This window comes from Talpa occidentalis, unplaced genomic scaffold (genome assembly GCF_014898055.3).
Source record: "Talpa occidentalis isolate TD23 unplaced genomic scaffold, MPIMG_talOcc4v2.1, whole genome shotgun sequence".
NCBI lineage: Eukaryota > Metazoa > Chordata > Mammalia > Eulipotyphla > Talpidae > Talpa > Talpa occidentalis.
Window position 1 is genome coordinate 11,021,619 of NW_026555331.1, and position 16,950 is coordinate 11,038,568.

The 16,950-nt window shown below is 41.6% G+C and overlaps 1 long non-coding RNA gene across 7 annotated transcripts in view; it reads right to left on the reverse strand.

Annotated features, from left to right (window-relative positions):
* Positions 1–252: 252 nt before the first annotated feature.
* LOC119237989 (uncharacterized) overlaps positions 253–16,950 on the reverse strand; it is a 111,884-nt gene continuing 95,186 nt past the window's right edge. For 4 of the 7 annotated variants that reach the window (XR_008550552.1, XR_008550550.1, XR_008550548.1 and 1 more), the window contains 6 exons: positions 15,166–15,340; positions 12,850–13,059; positions 10,815–10,879; positions 1,593–1,734; positions 1,108–1,271; positions 253–874 (listed from right to left, as the gene is read on the reverse strand). This is a non-coding gene — a long non-coding RNA (uncharacterized LOC119237989). The remainder of the gene's footprint in view (positions 875–1,107; positions 1,272–1,592; positions 1,735–10,814; positions 10,880–12,849; positions 13,060–15,165; positions 15,341–16,950) is intronic. The other 3 variants (XR_008550553.1, XR_008550549.1, XR_008550554.1) reach the window with 3 other exon arrangements.

The window sequence follows — 16,950 nt, forward strand, 5'->3', positions numbered from 1 at the left end:
GAAAAAAGGTGAGAAGGGAAGATTATCGGTGTTTTGCCTACGAAAGTCACCCCATTTGTCTCCCACTTCATCTCTCCCTACATTTTCCTACCTCTGCCTTAAACATCCTCTTTGCCTATGCGAAGCCTCTGCTGACATGTATTAAATGACCAGAACTTTCTTTCTCTTCTATTTCACCAAATTGAGTTATATATGGTAGAAATTCCCCAAAGAAATAAACAAGCACTAGTCTTGAGTAGTAAGATTAGAAATTATTTTAATTTTCTTTATTATGCTTCTCCCCGAGTTTTTCACCATGAGCCGGATTACTACTGTAATGTAAAAATGAGCAAAATCCAATAAATCCACTGTGTCTAGCCTAGCTCCTCCACCAGGCGCTTGAAGGGGAATGTTAACCTAACGTGATGCTAACCCCATCACGCTAACCTATGCTGGTTCAGAACAATCAGCACACCTTCGCAGTGTGCACTTTAGACTTTGATTGCATTATTTTATGTCCATTTCTCATAGAACCCCCATACATGCTCTGGAAATGAAGGTGATTGCTTCCACTCTGCTGATGAGAAAAGGAAGCCTCAGAAGGTCAGGGACTTGCCTGTGTTCACAGTTTTATGCCAGATCAAGTGAGTTTCTTCTAGAACCTTCTAGCTCTGGCTCAGTTGATGGAGGAGCCACCAGACTTTTCTTAATGGTCCTGCAGGTCCTTGAAGGTAAATTACTTAGTCTTAGGTGCCAGGCACCAGATTGCTGAGGTTACTCACTGTACACACTGTGCTTTATTCTACTGAAACCACACAGAGGTTTGGCTGTTCTTCTTCATCCCAGGACATCCCCAGGCCAGAACTTGTTTTCATCCCTACTACTCCACTGGCTCCTGAAAAAAAAAAATAGTTTGCATATAATACTTAGACCTTGCTAAGGAATTGGCAGTCTTGGGAGGGCAGGGCTGTGTCGAGAACAGTGTGGGATGAAGTGGACATTTCAGACTTTTAAAGGAACTGGAAACACCACCAGGGGCTGGGTCGTAATCCATTCAGCCCATGGCTAGGGATTTGTCTTGATGTCCCCACCACCATAGCCAAACTCTTGAGTCTCAATGAAACTCACATAAAGAGAGACCTGTCTGAATATTTCTGCATGACTTCCACTGGCAAGCTCCCCAACCCAAGGTGTTGTTAGAAATTGGTAATAATCTGGGAGGAGGGAACCAGCGGTGGTAACTTTATGCCATCAGGAGCAATGACACATCTTATTTTCAGCTTTTCTTTTCCCTGGAACATAAAACAGAAAGGTAGTCAGAGACAAAGTGGTTACCTTTTATGAGTTATGATAATGAACCATGAAATGAAATTAGACAGATGCTTGCAAGTTGCATTAGTTGAGAACAATTATGCATTCTGTAAGTGACTGAGATAGGCTTGGAATCAAATACAGGTGGTCACAGAACCAGGAACGAGAAGCAAAACTCAACAGTTTGATCCAGAGATGGTATAGCAAGAATAGTAACAGCTAACAGTATCTCCAAGAAAACTTAAGCAGTTATACATTCCCCATTTTAAAGATGGAGAAATGGAAACAGACAGTTAACTTACCAGAAGTCATCCCACAAATAACCACTGCAGTTGGGATTAAAACACAGGCGATGTGGCTTGAGGGCAAAGGTCCACCCCTGTGCTACTGCCCAGGGATTAATCCAGGGCCCCGCTCTTTACACCACTCTGTGTCTTTATGTGCCTGAACCAGAGAGAGAGATTGTGCAGTCACTGAGCATAGCTGTAGATGTCTACATCAGCTAGACCAGCACTGTCCAGTAGAAATATAATCTGAGCCACATGGGTATTTTTAATTTTCTACATTTTTAAGAGGTATAGGAAAAGGTGTAATTAATTGTAATGATATAGTTAACCCAGTATATTCAAAGCATGATCAACCACACAACTGTGCTCAGTAGCTCCAGGTCGAACAAGGCAGGTTGAGACCTGCAGTTTGCTGCATTCTGGAGAACTTTAGAAAACACCAATGTCTGACACCTCCAAAGACCCATTCAATCAGAAACTCTGGGGCCAGAGCCAGGTGTTGGTGGTTTTATTTCATTTTATATATTTTTACATCATTTTTAATTTTGCACAATGCATGCATTTTCCTCAACCTGCTAAAGATGGAGCTTCCATATGATCCAGCAATTCCACTCCTAGGTATTTACCCAAAGGACACAGAATCATTAATTCAAAAGGGCACCTGCACCCCTGTTTATAGCAGCACTGTTTACAATAGCTAAGATAGGGAAACAACCCAAATGCCCCAAAATAGATGACTGGATCAAGAAGATGTGGTCCATATACACCATGGAATATTACTCAGCAATCAAAAACAATAAACTCATGCCATTTGCAGCAACATGGATGGCACTGGAAGGGATCATGCTCAGCAAAATAAGCCAGAAAGAAAAGAAAAATACCAGATGGTCTCACTCATAGCAGGAATCTAGAAAACCTAAATAAGGGGCCAGGAAATAGACTAATAAAGTAAAAATCAAAATCAACAAGCAACTACAAACCAGAGACACACTGGGGGGAGGGGCATAGAGAGTAAGGTCAAAATAAGGGGGGGTGGGAATTGTATGAGCAAGGTGTTGATTAGAGTCCCAGAGGGGATACCTGCATTTATTCCCAGTATACGCAGATTTACGGAGCCTGCAGCTTTCAAAATCTGCATTAAAAAGGCATTCAAAATATGCTTCATGAACAAATTGAGTGGGTTTGAGGCTTGCATTTGTCCTGAATTCCAATTCCGACTCTGCCACTAACTAGCTTGTAGCCAGAATCTTAGGTCTGAAATTCTCCGAGTAGATTCTTCCTCATCAATAGAACCAACCTTTCTGGATTCATTGCTCACTTCACATCTTCTACCTTTGAAATGAATGACTCCAAAATACATGTTACCCCTGTGCTATACACAAGCACAGTCCCGCAGTGCCAGGCCCTTTCACCTCTATGTACAGTCTGTAGCCAGGGCCCCCTACTTACAGGGCACCCGGCTGCATTACACTTGCTCAGCGTCTGTAATCACAGATCAGTGGTCTCTCCAAAGTCACAGGAAATGAAAATTATCTTTTTCCAGTCTTAATATGATGTTTCTAGGCTGTTTGTCATGCAGCTCCTCAGAGAAGGCATTTGCTGGTGCACTCAGCAGCTACACTAACTGCAGAGATAGCGCTCATGCCACTGCACCCTGCAGAGACAGCTGCAGCCCTACGAGCCCATGCACATCAGGCCCAGGAGACTGCAGATGCAGGAAGAAGACTCAAGAAGGTGGGGGGCAGGTGCCTTTTCCACATGAATGTCATTTACATCTGTGATTTTGCAAAGGCATAAGGAAAAGCATTGTGAATCTTAGGTCAAGCCCAGGTACCCTGAAGTGCTGGGGACATTTGGTTGTTTGACATATTAAGAAGGAAGGGAGGATGGAGAATAGATGTTGTCACAAGGCTTCAGGATAAACCCAAGCTCTGAGTAAGGCATCAGAATATCTGTGATCTGCACACCAGCTTCAGCACCACCAGCATGACAGCAGCACCCGTGTCCACTCCTGGCCTTTAGTGTTACTTCCCTCCATGAGTGTCCTAGGCCCCAGGCATGCTGGACTAACAGCAGTTGCCTAACAGGCTATAATCACTCAACACCCCTGTATTTGCACACGTGTTCTTCCCATTTCTTCACTTACTAGATTCTACTCATTCTTTTTTTTTTTTTTTAAAGATTTATTTATTTATTTATACAAGCACTGGGTATAGTCAGAAGTGCAGGAGGGTGAGAGAATTCACCAGAGTCAGAGGGGAGCAGAGCAGGCAGACTGACGAAGTACACTGCTGAGGGGAGCAGCGGGCAGCAGGGGAGGTCTGCGCACCGTGTGGAACCCTCACCCGTTGGCCGGGGATCGAACCGGTGCTGCAGAGGCTGCGGGCAGCTTTGCAACCCAGCGCTCAACCGCTGCGCCACCAGGAAGGCCCTAGATTCTGCTCATTCTTAAGACCTCACTTGCATCCACCTCCTCCAGGAAGCATTCTGTGACCACCCCAACCAACGTAGATCAGATTAGAGATCTCCTTTGGGTCCCTTCCAGGCCATGTTAGGGTGACAGTCCCAACCAGCCCCTGCCCTAAAGATTGTGGTCTCTTGTAAGGAGGGAATTGGATATTTTACTCTACACCCCCAGCTTGTTGAGTGGAATATGGCAGCTCTTAACTCCAAGAATGAAAGCAAAGGGAAAACATATTTACTGCATAAAGAATTTGAGTCTCATAAACTGAATTGTGTGTTCCTCAAATTCATAGGCTGAAGTTCTAATTCCCAAAGTCACTACATTTAGACATAAGACATCTAAGGAAGCAAATACACTTCAGTGTGGCATAAGGCTGAGACCCCAATCCACTCTGGCTGCAGCCCTGGTCACATGAGGAGATGAGACACAGCCATACAGATGGAAGACCATGTGGGGACAAGGGGAGAAGACAGACATCTTCAAGTCACAGAGAGTGGCCTCTGGAGAAACCAACCTTCGCCCACCTTGATCTTGAACTTCCAACCTCTAGAACTATGAGAAAATAAATCTGTTTTTAAGCTGAGTCTGTGGTATTTGGTTATGGTGGTCCTAACAGACAAATGCAATGAGAGCTAGAAATGTTTAGCTTCAAGCGAAGAAGAAAGAGGGGTGGGTGGCAGCTAGGAAAGGATGCTATTCAGTTGTCCCTCCACGGAGAAGCCACAGGAAGCCTCCAGCCTGCAGCGGTCAGTCCGTGAGGCTGCACCATGTCCTCACATGGAGACTGTGCGTCTGTGCTCGCAGCGGCTTGAGTAAGGCAAGAGACCAGAGCACGTCATGTCCATGCTCTGCTAGTGGACACGCCTTGCTCTGGGCTCTCCACCTGTTGGCTGAGCCCTCATGAGAGCTGGGGTGCGGTCCAGGCTTTTCCACCTCCTGCTCCTTCCCCCTCTACTGTCACAGGGTCAGAACCTGTATCTCTGCCCAAGCTTCTCTCCCCCCACCCCTGCTTTTTATACTAAGTCAGTGTTTCCCCCCAACAAACACCTGGCCCATTTAATTCAGTCTTGGGAGCTGCTTGCCAAAGGGCCCAAAATGGCTACATATGTAGGGAGGGGGCACCTGCTCAGTGCTCTTTGCTTGAGAGGGGAGCAGCAGGTGAAACAAGAGAGGTCTGCTGGCCATGTGGGTAACTCCCTGGCCGGGGATTGAACTCATGCTGCAGTAGCTGCCGATAGCTTCATCGTGCTGAGACTTAATCCCTTGTGCCACCAGGGAGGCCCCTCTTTGCTTTAGAAACATCACCTAATTATAACACTAGGGCAACCTTGAAAGGAAAGAGTTCCATCCCCATAGTACAGAGGGAGAAATTGAGCCTGAGGGAGCCGGGGGTTGTGCTAGATCACAAGGCTGGTACTGAAGCAGTTGCCTCCTCTCCCCACAAATGGAGCAAGGAGCCGTGCCATCATCCAGTGCCCACGTACCCTGGAACCCCAAACAAGTACTGCTCCTGCCTGGGCCTGCGAGCTGCTCCTTCCCGGCTGGCACGCTTGTCGAGCTTCCAAGGGGATGTCTCCCCGTGGCTTCCACGGTATCAGGCTTCACCCGCAGCAAGGAGGCAGCCCGTGATGTCCTGAAGCCTGAAACATGATCTTCTGGAGGGAAAATGAGAGGCTGTGTAGGAAGCCAGGAAGAACATGATGCAGAAAGGCACATCTTCTGGAAGCGGGACCCGGGCCAGTCACGAGCCAGGAATGCGTCTGTTCATTGCAGGTTTTCGTGACACTGGGTTTTATTCAGACTATCAAACCCTTCGTAGAGTCAGCTAGCTTGACACAAATAAAGTAACTTTTTGCTTTCCCTCAAGCAAAACATTTCTTGAGGACTTTCCACATACGATTCATCATTATTTGAAACGATGGCAGTCCTTTTTCGCAACAAGCCACATGCCTTTAATTAGGCACAAGTTCTTGAGCTGTCACTAGCAATTGGGATTGTGGCAGGTTCCAAGGTCCCGTGAAGCTCTGATGAAAGTGGAGAATATACACATTCAATCGCAATGCTGGACAGGAAGGGGTGTGCCAGAGAGGGGATGGATCACTAGCTGAGGACTGCTCTCGGGTGTCAGGTATCTGGGACTTGCAGTTTGCCTGTTTGGGCTGACAGAAAGCCTGCAGGCAGCGTCATGAACGCTGGTGTCAGGATGCCCTTGGCATGTGCTTGGATGGTGAGTGCCAAGTGTATATGGTGGGCACCCCAGTAGCTGCTACACCACTGCTTCAAATAATTATTTTGTTTAAATCACACCTCATCAATTCCTGCTGCTTTCAAGCAGGAACTCCAACAGAATTCAAGCACAGGAGGGGACAAGAACATATAATCAAAGCTAAAAGTCTGCAAAATATTCCTAGAGCAATGGCAAGCTCTTGAAAGTTTTAAAGCAGGGAAAATAGGTATTGAGTTCATATTTGAGGACTCTTCTTTAAGTAGGATCAATTTAAAATATGAAATCATCAACACCAGTAAGGGAGAAATTTCATAATTCAAATGCAAGATGATTAATCATTTACTCCCAAATCTAATTATAATCTGTCTCGAAGTAGACTTATTTTATAGTTTCAGCTACATGGACATCAAATCTCCTTGGGACAGGAACCTCATACATTATAATCTTGAAATACGTTTAACAACAGCATCAAATACATCTGCTACCATGGCTGCTGTCAACCTGGGAATTCTTTTATGAATTTGACGAAGCTGGGTGATGAGGATATAGGGGTTCATTATTCTAATCTCTGTATTTTCAGACATTTCAAATCTTTTTGTAATAAAAGGTTTAGGAACAATTATTTTTTCTATGAGCTCCTTTCTGCCTCTATTCCCCTCCCTTACTTCTCTTGATACTACCAGTCCCCACACTCACTACTCCTGGAGTGCTTTAGCATTATCTCAGTTCATTTAGGTACTATGACAAAATCCCATAGACTGGGTGAATTATAAACACTCAGGATTCATTTCTTACAGCTTTGGAGTCTGAGAAGTCTAAGATGAAGACACAGGCAAATTTAGATTCTGGTTATAGTCCCCATACAATTCCCATCTCCCTTATTGTGCAAAGATGAAAATAATGTAAAAAATATATAAAATAAAATATATAAAAAATAAGATTTATTCTATATAAAAAATGAAGTCAACTGAAACAAATTTAAAAATAAATTAATAAAATTAAGTCTATTTTTAAAAAAATTTAGATTCTGGTGGGAACCACTTCCCACAGATGGCCATATTCTTCCTGTAACTATACACCACCAAAGGGGCAAGTGAGTTATAGGGTCTCTTTTATAAAGGCAATAACTCCATCTATGCAGTTTCCACCCTCGTGACCTAAGCACCTCCCAAAGAACTCAATAGCCAAGTAATGGAAATAGCTTGTTATTAATAATTTGTTCCCAAGAACAGATGAGTGGATTAAGAAATGGAGTATACATACATGTATTAGTAAAATACTACTGATTTTTAAAAAAATAGATGCACTCTTGCCACTTGAGACAATGAGAATGGAACTGGAGGGGATAATGTTAAGCTAAGTAAGTCAGAAGGAGAAAGACAAATATTGCATGGTTTCACAGATAGGTGGAATAAAAGAATGAAACAAAGGATCAATCAAAACTAATCCAATAACATACTGAGTGGGGAGTAAATTGTGGAGGGGCGTCCACAGGACTATGTGGAGGATCGCAGGTGTTTTGGTGATGGGTGTGCATGTGGTGTGGTGAAATGAATCTGAGGAGGTGTGGTCTTAAGCCTCTGGATCATAAGTGGTGTGCAAAACCAATGTTACCTGAAAATGTTCTATGTGGATAATATATATAATATGTGTATTATACTGAAAATACATATATGTGTGTATTACACTAAATATACATATATATGTGCAGAAAATAGTAGACAACATATATCCATTTTTTTCTAATGACGACCCCAGAAAAGACTCATGCTTTTGCAGGTATAAGTCTATCTATAGAAAATTAAAAAAAAATAAATACTTGTATCTTCTTCATCTTCCTAGTAATACTCTCAGAGAAGAAAAAACTGAATTCAGAGTAAAAGTGAACACTGGATTTGTCTTCTTTGCTTTCCTTCTTTTTTCCTTCATTCCATGACAGTGATGTTTGTGATGACTTCAAGACAGAGTTGAGTCAGGAGTGGGAGTGTTGGTAAAAGAGAGGAGCATCTGACCCCTCCCTGCCAATGCTTCACCTCCATCGGATCATCACCTCCTAAGACTGAGGTACAGCAGCTCCCAAAGAGTTAACTCCTGGCAGGATTCCAAATCTGCAGCCTTGAGGCCAGCAGCTTCCTCCTTTTCCACTTCTATATCAATCACCACAGATTTTCTGAAACCCTCACTCTGAGTTTTCCTTTGATCACTATCTTGTCCCTGGTTATCAACCCCTTCTCGGTCTCGCCCCAGCAGCGGGAGAGACAAGTTGCGTGTTAGCAGACTGAGTGCAGATTCCTTGGAAGTTGCAGTCATCGGAGGCCGCCTGCTGATGCTTTCACTCTGCAGGACTTCAAAGGGGAGCCCCACACATTTAAACAGCATGGGGGAGAATGCTGGAAATAGACACAGACTCTACCTAGTGAGCCTGGCAGTGTGTGCTTTCCGCTTCGGGTAGAGTCACTGCCTGTGAAGTCACAGGGATGGAAAGTGTTGATTAAGGAAATTGGGGGTAGATATAGTGAGCAGAAGTGGGGTTTTAAACAGCACTAGGAGCCTATAGGCCAGAGAGTTCTCTCCACTGGATCTCAATTTCCTCCTCTATACAGAGAATTCTGTAAGATAAAATTAAGAATTGGAGAAAAACTTATGAAGGTGAGAATTAAAGAGAAGCAATAATGTGGTCTTCCAAGAGCACAGGCCAGTGGTCTTTGAGTGCAGGGATTACCAGTTGCTTAGGAAGCTATACGTATCTATAACATATCTAGATATATCTCTATAGATATATAGATGTTATATACATAGATATAGATACAGATATAGATATATATGTTATTTCTGCTAATACCATCCCACAAGCTCTGCCCTGAAATAAAACTATTTTGTCCAATTTCCCAATTAAATTAAGCTCCTAAATATACCAACTCTTCATACTCTTTCTTTTTCCTCATGAATCTCTATTCTATTAAAGTCTGAAACTCTGTTTACTATGTGACATCTTGTTGAAATCTAGCTCCTGAAGATTATAATACCCATGTGGGCAGAGGTTATATTTCTTTTCTGCTCAACACTATCTCTAGTACTTAGCTTCAAACACATTTAAGATGCAAAATATACATTGACTTATTGAATTAATGAATAAGTGAATTATATATTGAATGAGTAAATGAGTAAATGATGTTATTTTATCTTCAGTGGCTTCTAATAAAAACTAATGTTAAGGCAAATATAATATTTCATTATTCTATCAAAGTTAAATCTCAAAAATACTTGAAAAAAAAAGGAAATCTCCAAATTGATTCCCTTAGGAATCAAAGGATTCAGAGTTGAAAGAGAATTAACAAACTTCTCCTCCAACCTACAATCTGAAACTGAAAGATTTTATTTCTTCTAACCTTGCTGACATTCATTATAAAAAATGACTGTTAATGATTATGTAGATATGGGGGGATTATTTTTTTTTCTTTTTAACTAGTTTTCAATTGATTGTTATTTTGTCATAATGAAAATAATATGTAAAAAATGTTTTTTTTTTATTTTCTCTGACTTTGATAGCAAGTAGGCTTGAACTATGTGATAGATGAAAGGTTTGTCCTGGTTTTGTAGTAATATCAGCATCATCAGCATAACTTTCTGACCAGAGGCCTATTCAATGTGAAGTCTTATGGGCAAATAAGGTCAGTATAGTTTAAAAAGATTAAGAATTTATTCTCCCCAGCTGATAAACAACACTAACTTGAATATCTGACTTCAAAATTCCTACAACCCTCAAATTTAGAAACTAAGGCGAATCCCTAATCTATCAATAAACACACAGATTACTGCCAGGTTCTACATTTCCATGTCTAGATTCACAATTTTCCATTCACCCAAATGTCCCTTTCCTTCATGACATCTTTCTTAACTAGTTCCTGTTTTATTATATGTTTAGCAATTAGAAAATCAATACCTACCTCATGAAAATATTTGCAAACTGAAAATATTAAGTCAAATTCAACCAAGCAGAAGCAACATTGTTCATTTTAACAGGTCTACAATGTCATGTTTACAGTAGAGATTACTACTGGTAACATTTCTTTTCAAGGTATAAGCAGATAGCAATGCTCCTGCTACTTTTAAAATCATCAAACAGCAATCAATAACTTCCCTTGAAATGTTGATCAAACAATCATTACTGGTTAATATTGACCAACTATTTTAAACGTTTCAAAGGAAACAGATACAATTTGCCCAGGTTAACTTCTAAACGATGTCCAACCCAGTTAATGTTTATATCCCCAAGGTGCTCACCTCCACTAAAAATCAGCCTTGCACATCAGCCCCCTAGGAAGGACAGCTCATACCAGCGTGAGAGGTGGGCTCCAAGATAAAGAGTAACCCAGCCGGAAAGCTGAGCTTCAAACGCATCTGGTTTCCATTAACTGGGATTGCAACAGCCTCTTTAAAGCAAAGAACATTCTTCTTCTACACCTCGGAACTCCTACTTCCTTCAAAATGGTAGATTGGGCAGCCACACAAATATATATATAGTACAATGTATTTATGCACTCACTTGTTCGTGGACATTTGTTTTATTTTGGTTGAGGTTATAGCAATACAACTGCTCTGAACATTTACCTACAAAAAAATAGAAAAAACAATAACATGAAAATGGAATCATCACACAGCAGATAGAAATGTCAAACTGAAAAGAACCTGTACCATTAAAGTTGAATAATGTATTTGCGTCACAAGCCTCCATTTTATATCAATGGGATATTAATTGTCTATTATTAACAGTGAATTTTATTGATTTTGAAATTTCATCTCTATTTAGTATGCCATTGTTTTTAGTTCTGTATTTACATAAATGCCACAAGCATGAGGTTCAAAATAAATAAACAAAGGTAGATACAGAAAAAGGTCTTGAATCAGAGAACTGAGTTCCCACTTAGTTACCATTTTATGCTGACTTTAGATAAGCGTTTTAATGAAACAAATGATGTAAGCTTATCACAACAACAACAACAAAGAAAATACCAGTCAACGCAAAAAAGAATTAACTGATACCTCATCTTTATAGTGGTTTTGAAAATGTGTAACAAAATATAGCCATATCAATGATTTGTTGATAGCATATTATTATATTGTCATCATCCTTTCTAATATTTTGAAGTTTCCAATACAACTTTTCTCTATTCTAAACAAATTAGCAGTGAGCATCCCTTCATTCAACTCATTCTACAGAGATTGAATGAACATTTATAATTCCAAACACATAGTGCCTATTTTTTGCTCGGATTCTTACTTGCTTCTTTAAGATAAAGTAGCCAGAATTGGATGTGTTGACCGCAGCATACTTTTCAGATTTTATTGGAATAGCCAATTACTTCCCTGGAGAGGTTGTACCAACAAACACTTCTATCACCTCCGCCTGAGTCTATATCCTTCCTTTGACCTTCTTCTGACCTTCCCAGAAGATCTAGTTGGCAGGAGTGCTGCTCACAGTCATCTCTAGGTCAGTAGCATCAGCCTCATGGGAATGCAAATTCTCAGGCCCTACCCCAGAGAACTGCTCCATCCCCATCTCTGGTAGGTGGGACCCAGTAATCTGGGTTTTGGCCAGTTCCCTACATGATTCTTATGACAACAAGAAAACAGTGGTGTGACCAACCAACTCATATCCCCATACCACAACCTCCATTGAAATCATTTATCAATGACTCCTCTTGAAGTGACCTGATAGCTGGCTCTTCAACAGCAGTTCCAAGCAGGTTATACTCTCAGCTTGGTAGCTGGATTGGTAAATATACGGTTCCAGAACTGGGGTGGGCAAAATATAGAACTTAGGAAGACAAGGAAGTTGCCCCCCACCCCTGCCCCAACCATCGGAGAAAGATGAGTGTGCCCAGGTTTCTGGGAAAGAGTACCATGTGGATTCTTGAACTTGACGATTGCCCTTAAGTTCTGTCCATTTCACTTACAACCCTATAACCTTCGAAAAGCACTTAATTCTCTTGATCCTCAGTTCCTGCTTTTGTTTATTGGAAATACAACATTCCATCTTGTAGGTTGTTCTGAGTTGCGCATATGATAATCTATGCCAAATGTTTTGGAAACTGTAAAACTCTGTCCAAATTAGAGGGTGACATTATTATCAGAGACCTGGGCATAGGGGAAAGTTGTCCTTCCTGTGCAGTCCCTCTTCCCCATTCTTAACCATGAAATTCACTTCTTCCCTGAAGCCTTCAAAGGACCCATTTATCAGCTGTCAAAGTACAAAGCAAACTGCCTCCTTGGCTTCCTTTTAAAGGGTATCACTTACACTTCCCAGTTGGAATATTATCTTTCTTATCTCCAGGCTGCAGAAATGCATGGCCCAATACCTCTCTAAATTGTATGGAAAATTACTTCAATGGGACACCCTAGCTGCAGAGAAGGAGACTGTGAAAGTTTGAAACACTGTTGAGGAAGGCAGCATGATATCTGGAGTTGAAAGCCAAGAATTCAAATGCTGACTCTCAGTAGGTTGAAGAGGGTAACTTTGGACCTCACAAGAATAACACAGCCAAAGTCAAATTCTTGATTTCCCCTTGAAATTTACTTACCTGTGGATTTTCCCATCTCAGGAAAGGATTTCTCCACGCCTCCTCATACCAGGGATCTGCATCGTCCTTGGTTCCTTTCTGGGCCTTACCTTCAGGTCTGCTTTGTCACTATGTCCGATTGACATTTAGTGTGTTGATGAACACCCATTGGTCACTATGTCCGATTGACATTTAGTGTGTTGATGAACACCCATAAGTGTCAGTTGCCTCCTTGGAAAAATAGGGGATAATAAAATTGCTCATCCCTTCACTCATTCCAGAATGAATTAAAACAACATCCTTCCAGTCCTCTATTATCTCCCCTTCTGGAAACACCAGCAATCACTAGAGAGCATGAGTCACTGTAGGATGCACCCCTGAGACGCACTGCATTCATGTCCATGCCCCTGCCCCCTGCACCCGAGGCACCATACAAGGGATGTAACACGGTAAAAGACAGGATCCCTCTTCTCCAGGAGCTTATAATTCAGGCAGTGAAGAGGTAAGTGACAGTGGGAAAAAGAAACAAATGAAACAAGGTGAATTTTAGATCAGGACAGATGCTGTTCAAAAAGAGACTTAAAATATGTTAATTTGATAGTGGTGGGTGGTCAGGGACAGTCTCTCTAAAGAAGTCAGATGTAGACTGAGATTTGAATGTCAAGAAGAAACCAGTCATGTAAATAAGATCAGGAGACAAGACACTCCCGACAGAGGAACAATCAGTACAAAGGCCCTTAGCCCTAAGCAAACTTTGAAAGTCTAAGGAATATCAAGGTTACCTTGACTGGAATATGGAGAGAGCAAGGGGAGCAGTAGAGTTAAAAGAGGGTGATGGAGGAAGATCGCTAAGAGCTTTTCAGATCAAGGGAAGAAATTCAATTTCAAGGGTGGTCCTCAGAGGGCTTTCAGTAAAAGAATTCTGATTTGTCTTATTTGCCTTTTAAAAGAGCATTCTGAGTGGTTCATGGTAAATGGATCATAGGATAATCTGAGTAAAAGGGAGACCAGTGAGGAAATTATTTTCAGTGGTTTAAGTAAAAGAAGATAGTGGTTTAGAGTGGAGCAGCAATGAGGGAGCTGAAGGAAGGAGACAAATCTAGGTGTGCTTAATTTTATTTTTTTTAAAGATTTATTTATTTATACAAGAACTGGGACACAGGCCAGATGCGCGGGAGGGTGAGAGGATTCACCAGAGACAGAGCAGGGAACAGAACAGGCAGATGGACCGAAGACACTGCTGAGGGGAGCAGTGAGACAGGAGAGGTCTGCCCGCCATGTGGGATTCTCGCTGGCCGGCCGGGATCAAACCCGCACTGCAGAGGCAGCAGACAGCTTCATAGTGCGGCGCTCAACTGCCTATGCCACCAGGGAGGCCCTCTAGGTGTGCTTTAAATGGAAAATCAGGACTTGGTGTTAGTCCTGGAAGGTGGAAGAAAGAAAAAAAAATGAAGGCTAACTCAAATGTCTTGCATGAAAAACAATGAATCTCCTTAGTAGGATGTCAGGGCAAGTTGCAAAGGGAAGTCGAGAGTCCGTTTGAGGCATGTTATTCTTGTAATGTCTATGGCATCCACTTGGTGATGTCAATTTGGCATTTAGATATATAAGTCTGGGGTTCCAGGATGTGCTCAGGGTTGAAGGTAAAGCTTGATCAGAATCCCAGAGGCCATTCAAGGATCCATTTATTAAATGCATTACATATTGATATGTTCCAGACTTTTTGCTACATCTTAGGAAAACACAGACTAAAAACATAGCTTCTGCTTCAAAATATTCTCACCACCATGGGAAAAAAGGACAGGTAAACAGAAAGGTATGTTAGACCATTTGATAAGTACTACAATGGAGGATTTTATATGTGACCTTCAGTTGTATCTTGGGTTGTTCTGGTCTTCAGTTCTGCCAGTCACCTGTCTTACCCACAAGGCAATAGACAATAGACATCTTAAAGAAATAATGTAGGGCCTCCCTCATTGCACAATGGGTTAAGACGCAACCTATGAAGCTATCCGCAGTCACTACAGCACAAGTTCGATCCCTGGCCAGGGAGTTACACACATGGCGCAACAGACCTCTCCTGACTCACCCGCTGCTCCCCTCAGCAGTGTGTTTCAGTCAATCCGCCCATTCTGCTCCCCACTCTGTCTCTGGTGAATCCTCTCACCCCACACACTTCTGGCCTGTACCCCAGTTCTTGTATGCATAAATAAATAAATCTTTAAAAAAAAACAGAAATATTGTAGATGGAAATAAATGGAAAACAAAGAGCCCCAAGTTATTATCCCACTGCAAAGAGGGAGAAAACTGGCATGAAGAGCTTATTCATAAACTTACCAGCAAAACACAGGGCTAAGTTCTGGCTGATAGGACTTAAATGAGCCTGTCTATCTAATCACTGCAGCAGGAAATGTAATTCTTCACAAAGCCAGTGTTGCTATGTGGGAATTTGCATGAAGCCACAGATAGGATGCAAAGTTCCTCTGTTGCTGCTGGAGCTGAATGATAGTTCCTAAAAAAAATAAGCACAAAGGATTTGGTGGCTCTTTATTCCAGGCCAACCCATCCTTGCCCTTTAGCAAAAGTGTCACCTTCAATTTTCTCCCATTGACATCATAATGTCCCACTATGAGACAAATGAGCCTTGGGAGGATATGTCCTGGGTTCAAAAGTTGACACTGTCCTCTAATAATTATAGCATGAAACCAAGTCCCTGAGCCTCTGTTTCCATTCAAATAGTGTGGTATGCCATACATGAGTGCCTTGAAAATGAAGAGCAAGTTTATGAGTTGTGGGTGAGATTATTCAATATTTACTCTTTCAAGGAAGCCACAAATGGGTTTTATTAATCTGGAACTGAATGTCTGAACCTACCAGAAAGGAGGCACTGGTATGATGCAGAATGAACAAATGGCTTGCAGAATGGCGGGGCATGCAGAAGGGCTGCATGAAGTCCTTGAAGGATACATTAAGGGACTTATGGCTGAAAATGCCTTCCTATATACCAGAGACCCTTCCCTACTGAGCCCAGCTGGTGCCCAGAAGTTGGAAAAATCAATTTTATGATTCACGATTTCAATAGCACCTTTGTTCAAGAAGACTGACATTGGAGCTCAATGGGAGGAAAAAGAACAGTTCCCGTCACTGTATAATTACCTCTGTTTTCTTCCTTCCCTCTAACTAAAGGCAAGGCTTACTTTGACAAAGGGAACATTAAAACCTACTTCTGCTCTGGCAGGTTAAAAAAATATGTCATTTTAAGGTTCTTCTGAACATGATCAGCTCATACAGCAAGAATACTCATTGAAATAAATTATTTTCACCTTGAAAAGTTGAATTATCTACAGAGTTAAGGCTTGTTAGGCTAGCATTTCCCCAAGAAAACTGAGACATTGGATATGCAGGATGTTAGTCGAGAATATTGGGGGAATAAAGACCCATGGCACTTAGGTCTGTAAAAGATAAGGATAAACCAAAAACAATGGTAAACATTAAAGAACTCACTCTTTTTATGGTTGAGTTCATCTTTAATCAGCACCTGTGTATTGTCAATCTCAATAGAGCTTGAATCAATGCCCACATTCACTGGATTCTGGAGTATTTTACTGACCATACTTTGTGAAATGTTGCCTAGAGTCAAGGGAATGACCAGATAAACTTTCCAGATTCCTTTTGACTCAAATCAACTGTTTGTTTCCTGACATACTGCAAGTTCCAAATAGGCTAAGCATGTTTCCATACTCTGGGAAATGTTCTCTGACAGTCTTACAACGCCATTGATTTGTTAATATAAGGATTAATTTAATCATCAAACAGATATAAGAAATCTGCTATGGACCTGGAACAATAATTAAAGAAGAGATCTGCTCTCTTGGGAAACAATGTTCTTGAATAAGATAGAGATAAAAGAGAAGAGAATAGAGATAAAAGAGAAGAGAAGGGCAGCCCAAGTCAAGATGGAGGGTTTTAGAATTACAGAAAGTCTGAAAAGGTAGAAAGGTACAAAAGATGACAGATGAAGTGTGTCATCTGTCACCGTGTGACAGATGAAGAGGTAAGAACCACCTTTAATTACGTGTATTTAGTGAGAACTTCCTGTTACCAGGTTCTTTGTGGGGGTCA